General features: G+C 41.9%; 1 protein-coding gene across 3 annotated transcripts in view; it reads left to right on the forward strand.

The window, feature by feature from the left end:
• The first annotated feature begins 4588 nt into the window (after positions 1-4588).
• Positions 4589-13325, forward strand: part of Ano10 (anoctamin 10) — a 173783-nt gene continuing 165046 nt past the window's right edge. The window contains exon 1 of one of the 3 annotated variants that reach the window (XM_005337912.5): positions 4589-5066. The gene's annotated coding sequence lies outside the window, so the exon portion shown is untranslated. Of the gene's footprint in view, positions 5067-5091; positions 5248-5268; positions 5290-13325 lie in introns of those variants that run through there. The other 2 variants (XM_040290107.2, XM_040290106.2) reach the window with 2 other exon arrangements.

The raw sequence follows: 13325 nt of genomic DNA on the forward strand, positions 1-13325 counted from the left end.
CACTATATATAGTATGCTGCTGATTTTAAGTTCTTTGGGAATAAAATGAGGTGTGGAATAACTGGGTCTGCAGAAGCAGCCCTGCAGCAGACCAGCCCAGCAGTGTGATTCATGCCAAGACATCCAGTCTCAAGCTGCTTTTCCAAGCCTTCCAAAAATTCATTAAGAACTTAATGCTCTTTATGAAATCTATTACTGTGAAATAGATTGGGTACACACTGATTTCTGTTTTTTGCACTGAAATTTAACTCACATGTTTAGTATTGGAAGTGGTTATAGAAATCAGACCCTCAAGCTGGGAGTCTGGCATTGAGTATGACCAGGCAAGGGATGGGGACAATTGTGGGCTTGCCACCAGTAGAATACTATGAGTCTGGATATATAAAGTTACATAAATTATCATCTGTGGCATTTGAGATAAATAGATTGCTGAGAGTCTTCAGTGGCTTCTGCAATATGTGGTTAGGAGGGGGATGAGGGATACGAGAATCCCCAAATGGTTTGGACTTTTCTGACAGTACTAGAGGATTTAAAGAAAGAAAATGATATAGAGCTTCGGAAATTAAAACCTTATGATTCTGGTACATAGCTAAACCAACAGATTAATACAGTTCTAGAAGAGAAAGTTCATAAATACAGAAAGAAGTTTTATATATGATAATGGTGGCCTTTAAAATTAGTATGAGAAAGATGGGTTGGGTAGATAAACATATCTTGATATAATGTTTGATTCACCCACTTATCTCTTAATCAAAAGAAATTCCCGATGGGACAAATTTTAAAAGAAAAAAAGTAAAACCATGGGACATACAAAAGAATTATTATTATTATTATTATTATTATTATTATTATTATTATTATTATTATTTTGGTACTGGGGATTGATCTCAGGGGTTCTTGGCCACTGAGCCACATCCCCAGCCCTATTTTGTATTTTATTTAGAGGCAGGGTCTCACTGAGTTGCTTAGTGCCTTGCTTTTGCTGAGGTTGGCTTTGAACTCGCAATCCTCCTGTCTCAGCCTCCTGAGCTGCTGGGATTACAGGCATGCACCACCGTGTCCAGCTCATGGGAGGGTTTTCAAAGCAATCTAAGAGAGGGAAAGGCCTTTCTAAGTATGACATAAACAAGAAGTAGTAAGTGGTAAAAGAGAAGCTTGGTAAGATCAACTAGTTAGAAATGGAAAATGTTTGCATGGCCAAGAAAACCAAAACCAAAGCAAAACAGCTTAGGAGAAGTCAAGAGACATGACAAACTGAGAAAAAGTTCCAATATTCACATAGAAGAAAAAGGACTACTTTTCAGGAGAAAATTAAGCACAATATAAAAATGGATAATTTATGGAAAACGAAATACCAATGTCTCTTTGACATGAGAAAATACTTTCAACTTCATTCCTAATAGGAGAAATGCAAATCAAAACTTTTTTTCATCAACCAGATTGATAAGTTCCATTTCCAGCCAAAATAGAGTAATTTCATGGTAGCCCATGTCCCACTAATTACCTCTAAAACCTCTGGACAAAATATAAAAGCAACTACCCAAGGAGTCTGAAAGTAACTAATAGCTGATGAATTGGGGAACTCAAAACTTTTACAAAAAAACAATATAGGGGTAGTGAGATTCCTCTGGTTTTTTTCTCCACTACCTTCTGGCTTTGATCTGAGGACAGATTGAAATGGGAACTATCAAACATACACTATTAGAAAAAAGTCAGAGAAGCCTGACCATATTAGCTACAGGATCAGGAGGAAAGCCTGCTGCAAGCTAGAGAAAGTGGTGGAAATTTCTGATGGTTTCCTGCTGCTATTGATGAGGCCAGCCCCAGTCTTGAAGCTGCACTGCTGTAGTACAATGACACAGACATCTAAGACCTGAAGAGAAAATCTGTCCCTCTGAACTGAGGAACTTGGAACAGGAGTTCTTGGGAGCCAGAGAACATAGAGAAAATCCCCAAATGGAAAGAGGTGGAGAAGGGCATTCCTAAGCAAATGGTAGCTAAAACGCAAATCCTCATCTTTAAGTCAGGGCTACCATCTGTGCTGTCCAACCATTAACTTGTTGTATTTTTAATTTATTAATTATGGAGAGGAAAGAAGATTGTCCAAGCAAAAGGGATTAGTTCATATTTACATTCAAATTTTATTTTTTCTAATCATTCCAATCAAATAAATTTCAGAAGATGAAGTTATATTATAAGGATAGTCAGAAGTTGAGGTGATGAGAAAATAGAAAGAATGCAATTAAAAATCCAAAGTCTAGCCCGGTGCGGTGGCAAAGGCCTATAATCCCAGAGGCTGGGAGGCTGAAGCTGGAGGAGTGGGAGTTCAAAGCCAGCCTCAGCAAAAGCGAGGTGCTAAGCAACTCAGTGAGACCCTGTCTCTAAATAAAATACAAAAGAGGGCTGGGATGTGGCTCAGTGGTTGAGTGCCCTTGGTACACCTCCTCCAGTCAAAAGTCTAGTAATTAAAGTCTAATAGTATGAACAATTCATGAACATATTTTCCCCTGATTTTTCAGAAGAGAGAGAACCTCTGGATACACTCATGCAGGAGCTGCTAAAAGATAGCCACACAAGAACTGGTTAATAAGGTCATGAGCTGCCATGACAGACTCAGGGATCTAGAACAAGAAACAGGGTAGTTGCCTGGTCTCCCTTCTTTGAACCTGGAAGACCCAGAGAAAGGATAGGGAGATAAAGAACAAACAAGCCTTCTCTATGAAGGACTGAGGCATCGAAAGTTCTGGCTAGCTGGAGGTATGGAGAGAAAGCATTTATTCGTATTTTCTTTCTTTTCAGAGTCTTGCTTGCTTAGGGTGGACTTAATGCAGTTATAGGCACAGTGGGGTGTATCAGTGTGAAGTGGCACCCCCTTTCTCCACAGAAAAGTCTTAACTGGGTTTCTCTAGAAATCTTCACCATGGATGATTTTAGGACTGTCAGCAAAAGAGTGTCTGCAAAAGAGTTCAATGTAGATAAACTTCCTATTTTCATGTCACCCTGTTTTACTTGGCCACTGGCGGGGAAGATACCAGCACTCCAGGTCCTGGACACCCCCTTACTAGTTTTTCACAAACGTATCCAGCATAGTAGTTTGTAGAAATGTACAAACTAGGCCTCTGGCCTTGAGCTGGGCTTCACAAAGATGTCTACATTTTTAAGATAAGTTACCAACTGGGCTTCATGGGAACAACTGGCAGGGGGAGGAAAGAGAGAGGAGAAGAAGCTCTCCCCTTCTCAGGTGTTGTCCTTGAAGGGCTAATGTGCCCAAAACATTGAAAGAAAAAGCTGCTTTTATGTGAACTTCTGCAGACTGTGAACTTCTGAGCCCCTCTCCTTACATGCTGGGTATAAAACTCTGAAACGAACTGAACTTGGGGTTCAGGGGACTGATTAATTACAGCAAAAGCTGTGCCCTCTGAACTTGGATGCAGCCAAATAAAATGGTTTCCTGCTATCTTCAGTGCCTTGCCTTGTCTGTTCCTATAACAAGTGGACAAATGACAAAATCCCTGACTTTGGTAAGTGTACATTCTTTGGGATAAGAGACTGACAATAAACATGATAATACAAAAATGTTAGGGACTGGGGATGTGGCTCAAGCGGTAGCACGATTGCCTGGCATGCGTGCGGCCCAGGTTGGATCCTCAGCACCACATACCAACAAAGATGTTGTGTCCGCCGAGAACTAAAAAATAAATATTAAAAATTCAAAAAAAAAAACACCAAAAATGTTAGACAGTGCTGAGTGCTTTAGAAAGAATGTATAGAAAAGTAGTAAGATAGTGGTGATGAAAGGAGAGCAGGTGATATAAACAGGATAGTGGAAAGACCTCAGGGAGCAGCTGGGATTCCAGCAGACTTGAGGGAAGCAAGGAAGTAAACCAAGATGTTAACCGGGGGAAGAGCTTTTTAAGCAGAGGGAAAAGCCAGGAAAAATGCCGGAGGTAGGGGGTAGGAGAGTGGCATGTTCTAGGAAGACTAAGGGCACTCCAGTAATCCCAGAGGCTAAGGAAGCTGAGATAGGAGGATTGGAAGTTCAAAGCCAGCCTCAATAATGGGGAGGCACTAAGGAACACAGTGAGACTGGTCTCTAAATACAAAATAGGGCTGGGGATGTGGCTCAGTGGTAAAGTGCCTCTTAGTTCAATTCCCGATAACCCCCCCTCAAAAAAAAAAAAAGAGTAAGGGTAACAAGGTGGCAGAAACTAGGAAGATAAAGAAGTGTTCAAAGAAGTAAGCGGAGATGGGACTGGACAACTCTGTAAACCACTGCAAGGAAGTTGGTTTTAGTTGGAATGTGAGGTTTTAATTCTAAATTGGATGTGGGATTGTCGCCACTTAAAAATGATTTAAAATTATGAGATTTGTCTTTATGCTTGAAAGCGACCAGAAAATTATATTCTGGACCTTAAAATATAGAAAAGAGGGAAATGTGATGGAGCACAACCCTTCCCGGGTGAGGACTACTAGGGGTGCGACAGCCAGCTAGGCCCCACCCCTGCTCGGAGTGACAGTCCACCAAGACCTGCCCCTCTTCTTCCGGCTCCACCCCCGGCGCAACTACTCGGCGAGGTTCCGCCTCTTCCGCTGAGGTTCCGCCTCTATTCGGTGTGACTACACTAGGCACACCTCTCCCCCTTTCCTCGGCTCGGCTCCCATTACAGGCGATGCGGAGTTAAACCCTCCTCTTCTTTTTTCCGACAAATCCAGGCCCCATCCCCGCCCCATGCCTGATGAGGCCCCGCCTCTCCCTCCGTGGCCCCGCCCCCACCCGGAGTGACAGCCAGAGAGACCCGCCTCTCCCATCGGGGCCCGGCTCCAACTAGAAGTGATAGCCGGCGAGACCCGCCCCTCCCGCCGTGGCCCCGTCCAGCCAGAGCGGAATAGAGTTTGGGTCCCGACCCGCGCCCGCGCACCACGCCCGGCGCCCCGCGACGCTGGCCCCGCAGGTCCCTTTACCCCGCCCCACTTCGCTCCGCCCCGCCCCGGTGTCGGCTTTCCTGGCCTCCGGGTCTTGCCGGCTTACGGACCCGCCCCCGAGGACGTGAAGCGCCGTGGCGCCGGTGAGTGAGGGAGGGGGCCCTCGGGGCCCCTACGGTGGCGAGCGGGGCTGTACGTCTGCTGTGACCCGGGCTGCCACCCGCGGCGTGTCGCCTCTGGCAGTCTTCCCAGCCTCCCTGCCACCGGGTCGCCTTCTGCACCGCTCCCCGCCGCCCTGCCGCCTGGCTGTCGCGGGGTGGGGAGGTGGGACTGAGGAGACTGTGGGCGGGGCGCTCTGAGGAGAAGGTGTGGGTCGGTGGCGTGGCAGGTGGGGCTGGGAGAACCGAGGTTTGGGGAGGGGTGGGGCACCGGGAGGAGGTTTTAGCGGGAGAACCCTGGAGAGGCCGAAACTCGGGCGGGTGGAGGGGATGGAGAAACTGCGGGCGATCTGGGAGGTCCTTGATTCCTGCTTCCTGGCTGTGGAGTAGGGGTGTCTCAGAGTGGGTTGGCCAGAGCGAACTGTCGGGCTGATGCGCTGCCCTTAACTTTGGGGTGATCAGCTTTCCAGTCTTGTGGCTGGGACGTATTGTACAGTTTAAATAATGGATGTAAGTCGGGCAATGCCTGGGGCACCGGAAAAATACGGATGGAATGGGATTCTACTCCTCCTACAGGCCTTGTGTGTTTTTTTTTCTTTCTTTCTTTCTTTTTTTTTTGGTACCAGAGATTGAACCTGGCCCTTTTATTTATTCATTTATTTTTTGAGACTGGGTCTCCCCGAGTTGCATAGAGCCTAACTTGCTGAGGCTGGCTTTGAACTTGTGATACTCCTGCTACAGGCCACTTTTAATTTCCTTGCCACCTTCACAACACCGGTTTTGGTGTGTACGCTCTTCTGAAATCTATTCCGACATCTGGGAGATTGCATAGAAGTCCCACACATAAAAAATGCAGTTGAGGTTTATTTACAATCCAAACACAGTTGTATCATATTCCCTTAAATCCTCGGGAGTTTAAAAGAAATGAAATCTACAATGAGATATCTACTTCTATTTAAAGTCACACTAACCTAGAGAACTAGATATTTTCCAAGGGCTCATTCTGTCCTAAAGCTAGATAATTTTAAGTTCAGTCGTTGATTAAAATTACAACCTTTCTTGTAAGGAAATCCCTCTCACTTTCAACCTGATCAGTGCAACCCTTCATTTTCTCTTACTAAAATATTTCCTGTTCTGCTTCAAGACAGTCATTTCGTCATTTTGGTTTCTATTTCTCCTTGAGTGTGAAATAGGTAATCCCACTCCCCCCCTCCTCCCAGCACTTTATCACAGAGCTACATTCCTAGTCCTTTTTATTTTTCATTCTGGCCTCAATTTTGCATTCCTCCTATTTCAGCCTCCTGAGTCCCTGGAATTGCAGGCATTTTCCTGCATGATAGGCTCTAAAGACATCTTTGTGCGGTTCCTTCTTATCCTTTAAATTTGTGATAATTCCTTTTACATTTTTTTAAACCCAAACTCAGAAGAACATATTCCAGAATAAAGAATTCATTATTCTTTTCCTAATCCTCGATGAAGTAAGCTCCCACTATCTTCCTCCCTTTGCTCCTCCATGGTTGAACTCACAATATCTTTCTGTTACTATCATGGTCTTTCCCTCTTGGGGCCAGTGATTTTAGCTAATGTGAAAGCCACATGACTCCAGTTCCTTTGTAGGTCTATCTTTGGCCTTGTGTGCAATTCAGCACACAATAAAGAACAAAATTTGGGATACCTCTGTCTTGGTCTCACGCCCCAGGGCCTATGAGGAACTTGGCTGCTCTGTGTCCTATAGTCATTCTCCACTGCCATCCTGACTGACAATCCTGACTAATGGGGGAAATTGGCAGTGGTAGCAGAAATCATTCTACCCTCCAGTGCTCAGTCTAAATGTTGAGTTATTGCTTGCTTTTAAATTAACCCCTCTAGCAACATGTAAAGCCTCCCTACCCCCCCTCACTTGGTACTTTGGTTCTTCTTTTTTGTCTAGGATTCATGGTAATGACAGAGCAAATTCCCATTAAGAATCTCTATTAAAAGTGGACTGCAGAACTTAATTTAGACTGGAACTTCCACCAAGTTTCTTATTTCCATGGCTTTATACCTTATACTTGTTACTTAGTCCTTTTGGGCTAAGAGAAGAAATGAGACTGAAGCAGGACTCCATAGACCAGTGAACTGCAAGATGAAAATCTCGCAGTAGAACATCCAGGGGCAGCAGTCCCCTGAGAGAGGGTATCCCCAGAAGTTTTAGTGTACAATGGCAGGAATCCCCTCAAAAGAGGGATTACCATGTGGGGGCAAAAGTTTCCTAAGCAGTTGGCACTGCAGGAAGGGTCATGGAAATAGGAAGAAGATAATTTAGGTGGTGGGAGAGAGGAATCTGCTTTTAGGTAATCGGGTCTACACATCCATTGTGGCTCAATGGATGTCACAGTCGCAGAGAAAAATTGGGATCTCTCTTTCTTGATCCCAACATTGCAAATATTGCTAAGCTTGTCTGCACAATGAATGGCATAGAATATCTTAAATGAGAATTTAAAAAGTGAGCAAATGTTTATTATGAGTTTCTAGGTTGTCCTCATATACCTGTTCTGAATGGAAATCTGCTTTTAGTATCTCAGAAAAATTATTTTATGACCTGGTAATTATGAATAAGGTGGATTTTTTGATATTTTTGAACTTCAATGTATGCCTATTATATACTCTACTGAATACTTCATTGTCTCCCTAAACTAAGCATTATTTCCGGCTTTTATCTTTCATCACTCAGATTTAATGTTTTAGTCAGCTTTTTCCTTGCTGTAATCAAAAGACCTGACAAGAACAATTTTAGGAGGAAAAGTTTATTTTGGGGCTTATGGTTTCAGAGGTATCAGTCCATATAAGGTAGGCTCCATTTCTTGGGACTTGAGGTAAGACAGAATATCGTGGAGGAAGAATGTGGCAGAGGAAAGGAGCTTGGAACATGGCCACCAAGAAGCAGAGAGAGAGAGAGAGAGAGTGTGACTGTACTCTCCAGAGACAAAATATATACCCTGAGGCACATTCCCAGGGATCTACCTCCTCTGGCCACACCCTACTTACCTTCAGTTAATACCTGTTGGGGATTAATTCACTTATTTGGTTAAGCCTCTTGTAACACAGTCATTTCATCTCTAAACTTTCTTGCATTGTCTCAAACATAATCTTTGGGGTGACATCACAGATTTAAACCATAACAATTATTTCTAGGTTGGAAGCCTTGGAGTTATCTGTAATAAATGAAGACTTTTCTGGTTCTTAGATGTCCTTCCCAGATAGTTAATGCCCCCCTTGTATGCCTACTCCTTGTATTCTTTTTTTTTGGTGGGGGTTGGGGTGGCCAGGATGGGATCAGGTGGGAGGGGTGCTGAGAATTGAACCCCATAGGTCTTGTGCATGCTAGGCAAGAGTTCTACCACTGAGCTACATCCTTAGCTCTCTTTGGGTTCTAGCTAGTGCATGCACTCAGTGTATTAAAATTATTTTATGCACACTTGCTTCTGCTACTAGACAGAGGCCTCCTCAAAAGGAAGATGTTAGACTTGTTTTATCTTTAGACTCTCTTATGACTTGGTACATAAATGTTTATTGTGCTTGTTATTTCCATTTTGAAGGTGATGAAGTTAAGACTGTATTCTACTAGTAAAGTAATATTATGTCTACTGGCATATGTAACATTTTTATTATGAAAAATTTTAGTTAAGAGTGTTGAAGGAACCATGAAGAGCATGGTGCAGTGTAATATAATCCCTGTAATCCCAGCTACTTGGGAAGCTGAGATAGGAGGATTGCAAGTTTGAGGCCAGCCTCCACACTTAGTGAGGGCCTGTCCCAAAGAAAGAAAGAAAAAAAAAATTGAGGATGTAGTTCAGTGGTTAAAGTGCCGTTGGGAGCAATCCCCCATACAATAGGGAAGGAAGGAAAGAAAGAAAGAATACCATGAAGCACACCCATATTCTCATCCTCTGTATTTACCTATTAAAATCTCTATTACTCCAACACAGAATCCCCTACTCATAAACTCACAGGGTCTCTGTCCATTTGCTAAAATGTAAACTATATCATTTGTTATTTGTAGATGACTACAGCTTATGAACATGGCCCATTCTCCCTCTGCTCTGGTCAGGCCAGACTTCTTTTCATATGCTGCCTTGATCAGGCTTCATTTATTTTATACGTATCCCCCCATATAGAACATGCTTCCCCTTTTGCTTGATCTAAAACTTTAGTGCATTAACTGTTCTTACCACATTATTAGTTATTTGAATGGGAGAATTGCTCTCATTTGCATCTGTTTTTCTTTTTAGAACCTCACGTGGACCATTAATTTGGCAGGTATCTAAATTGAATTCCTGATGCATTTGTAGTATAATTTGAATCCAGCATTGATTTATTAGACATATATTGCCCCAAACAAAACCTGTGCTGTTAGGAGGGAGATGTTGATCAGTTTAAGACAGACAACTTGGATCTATTTGATGATATTGCTGCAAGATTGAAATTTCACCAAGAAAGGAAAGATGATGGTATACAGGTAGTTATTCAGAATGGGTTACTCCCTTTGTGATTGTTCATATGAGTTGATTTGCATTTGTACTTTGGAGTCATTAAAACTGATATGAAATGCAAAATTAGAATAATAGTACCAAAGTCTAAAAATCACCCTGATTGGGGAGAAGGGATCACAGGGCTGGATCTACAGAAAATCCATTTTAAAGGGAGGACTTTAGGCCTTAGTGGCTCATTCCATTTGCGGGTCTCCAAGTTGACTCCAGTACTTTGCAAGCTCCCTAACAGAGGTAAAGATGGTCTCACTGAGAACAGTAGGGAAACTGGGAAGGAGGCTGGGGCTGGGAGAAGTTTATGTTTAGTTTTGGATATGTTGAAACTGATATTTTAGTGAGAGTTTCTAAGTGTTTCACATTCCTGATAAAGCACATCTTAGAGACAGATTGCAAGGACATCAATGCAGAGGTTACAATTTGAAGTTAAGAAAACGAAAGTGATTTTAGAGGGAGAGATTGCATAAAAGGAAGGCAGAAGTCTAGAGATTGTAGCTTGGACACCATTTTCAGATAGTACTGGGAAAAGGCAGAAATAGGGAAAGGAGTGTACAGAGATAGAGAGAGAACCAAGATAATAAAGCATCCTGGAGGCTGGAAAAAGAGTCTATAATTTGATTTTAAATTGGGTGTTTAATTTTCTGTGCTCCAATTAGAGAAATGCAAATCAAAACTACTCTAAGATTTCATCTCACTCCTGTCAGAATGGCAGGTATTAAGAATACAAACAACAATAAGTGTTGGCGAGGATGTGGGGAAAAAGGTACACTCATACATTACTGGTGGAACTGCAAAACGGTGCAACCAATATGGAAAGCAGTATGGAAAGCTCTTGGGAAACTTGGATGGAACTGCCATTTGACCCAGCTATCCCTCTCCTCTGTCTATACCCAAAGGACTTAAAAACAGCATACTACAGGGACACAGCCACATCAATTGTGCTGTTTATTGCAGCACAATTTACAATAGCTAAACTGTGGAACCAACCTAGATGCCCTTCAGTAGATGAATGGATAAATAAAATGTGGTATATATACTCCATGGAATATTACTCAGCAATAAAGAGAATAAAATCATGACATGTGCAGGTAAATGGATGCCGTTGGAGAAGATAATGCTGAGTGAAGTTAGCCAATCCCAAAAAAACAAATACCAAAATTTTTCTCTGATATAAGGAGGCTGATTATAGTGGGGTTGGGAGAGGAAGCATGGGAAGATAAGTTGATCTCTAGATAGGGCAAAGGGGAGGGGGAAAAGGGGTGTTAAAAAAAATGGTGGAATGAGATGGACATCATTACCCTAAGTACATGTATGAAGGCATGAATGGTGTGAATATACTTTGTATACAACCAGAGATATGAAAAAAATGTGCTGTATATGTGTAATATGAATTGGAATGCATTCTGCTGTTATACATAACAAATTAGAATTTTATTTATTTATTTATTGGTTGTTCAAAACCTTACAAAGCTCTTGACATATCATATTTCATACATTAGCTTCAAGTGAGTTATGAACTCCCATTTTTACCCCAAATACAGATTGCAGAATCACATCGATTGCAGAATCACATCGGTTGCAGAATCACATCGGTTACACATCCACATTTTTACGTAATGCCATACTAGTAACTGTTGTATTCTGCTACCTTTCCTATCCTCTACTATCCCCCCTCCCCTCCCCTCCCATCTTCTCTCTCTACCCCATCTACTATAATTCGTTTCTCTCCTTGTTTATTTTCCCATTCCCCTCACAACCTCTTATATGTAATTTTGTATAACAATGAGGGTCTCCCTCCATTTCCATGCAATTCCCCTTCTCTCCCACCTCATGTCTCTGTTTAATGTTAATCTTTTCTTCCTGCTCTTCCTCCCTGCTCTATTCTTAGTTGCTCTCATTATATCAAAGAAGACATTTGGTATTTGTTTTTTAGGGATTGGCTAGCTTCACTAAGCATAATCTGCTCTAGTGCCATCCATTTCCCTGCGAATTCCATGATTTTGTCATTTTTTTAGTGCTGCGTAATACTCCATGGTGTATAGATGCCACATTTTTTTAAATCCATTCATCCATTGAAGGGCATCTGGGTTGGTTCCACAGTCTAGCTATTGTGAATTGTGCTTCTGTGAACATCGATGTGGCAGTATCCCTGTAGTACGCTCTTTTAAGGTCTTCAGGGAATAGTCCGAGAAGGGCAATAGCTGGGTCAAATAGTGGTTCCATTCCCAGCTTTCCCAGGAATCTCCATACTGCTTTCCAAATTGGCTGAACCAATTTGCAGTCCCACCAGCAATGTACAAGAGTACCCTTTTCCCCACATCCTCTCCAGCACTTGTTGTTGTTTGACTTCATAATGGCTGCCAATCTTACTGGAGTGAGATGGTATCTTAGGGTGGTTTTGATTTGCATTTCTCTGACTGCTAGAGATGGTGAGCATTTTTTCATGTACTTCTTGATTGATTGTATGTCCTCCTCTGAGAAGTGTCTGTTCAGGTCCTTGGCCCATTTGTTGACTGGGTTATTTGTTATCTTATTGTCTAATTTTTTGAGTTCTTTGTATACTCTAGATATTAGGGCTCTATCTGAAGTGTGAGGAGTAAAAATTTGTTCCCATGATGTAGGCTCCCTATTTAGAATTTTAAAAAATTTTAAAAAGAGGGTTTTCTACTTTATATCCGCAATAACAAACTCAAGAGTTTGTAAAATATCACTTACTCTAACAATTTATTAAAAGTGCCCCCTCCAATAATAATTTTCTATGCTTTTTAAGAGTTAGTTAATATTTTTAACAGTAAATATGGGCTATTGCAATGAGAGCATTGCTGTGGTTTGTTTATGGATGTGTCACTTAGAGGTCCTTGTGTTAAGGGCTTGGTCCCAGCATGCAGTATTGTTGGAATCTTCAGGAGGTAGGAGCCTAGTGTGAAGTTCTCAGGTTATGGGGGGGGTACCCTCAGTGGAGATTGTGGGACTCCAACCCCTTCCTGTTTTATCTTTGCTTCCTGGGTCATAAAGATGATTGATTTTACTCTGCCACATGCGTCTGCCACAATGTGCTACCCTCAGAAAGGCCCAAAGCAATAGCACACCTGATTTGGACTGGAACCTCCAGCACCATGAACCAAAAATAAATTCTTTATTTTATAAGTTAATTACCTCAGGTATTTTGTTATAGTAACACAAAACTGACTAATACACGCCTCTTTAAGTGCATCATGATTTACTTGGTAAATTTCTATGGAACTTGATCTGAGACAGTTAAGGTTTTCTCTGAAGAGTTTAATTCTAGGATCTTATTAATTTGTATATAATATTATAGTAGCCAGTAATAAATATGGCACTTAATTTCGCATGCCTACTTTGTGACAAGGGCTGTGCTGTACATGTGTTATTTCATCACACACTAACCCAATGTGGTCTGTGCTTTCATTGTTTCTACTTTTCAGAAGAGAATAAATTGTCTAAAGCCACATAACTAATAGGTTATGAGTTGAACTTGAAAGGTGTGTCTACTCCAGAGGTCAACCATTATAGTCTAATGATTTTGAGACAGATTGTAATAAAAGGCACAATTATACCAAAGCCCAAACTGCTGGAAGTAAAGGAGCTAAATTAATCAGAATAATCTAAACTGCTGTGTCCTTTGGTTCCCCCCATATGTAATAGACTCAAACATAATAGATTTCTCACGATGGAACAGTTCAAGGCAGTTTTCTGG

This window comes from Ictidomys tridecemlineatus, chromosome 2, assembly GCF_052094955.1.
Source record: "Ictidomys tridecemlineatus isolate mIctTri1 chromosome 2, mIctTri1.hap1, whole genome shotgun sequence".
Lineage (NCBI taxonomy): Eukaryota > Metazoa > Chordata > Mammalia > Rodentia > Sciuridae > Ictidomys > Ictidomys tridecemlineatus.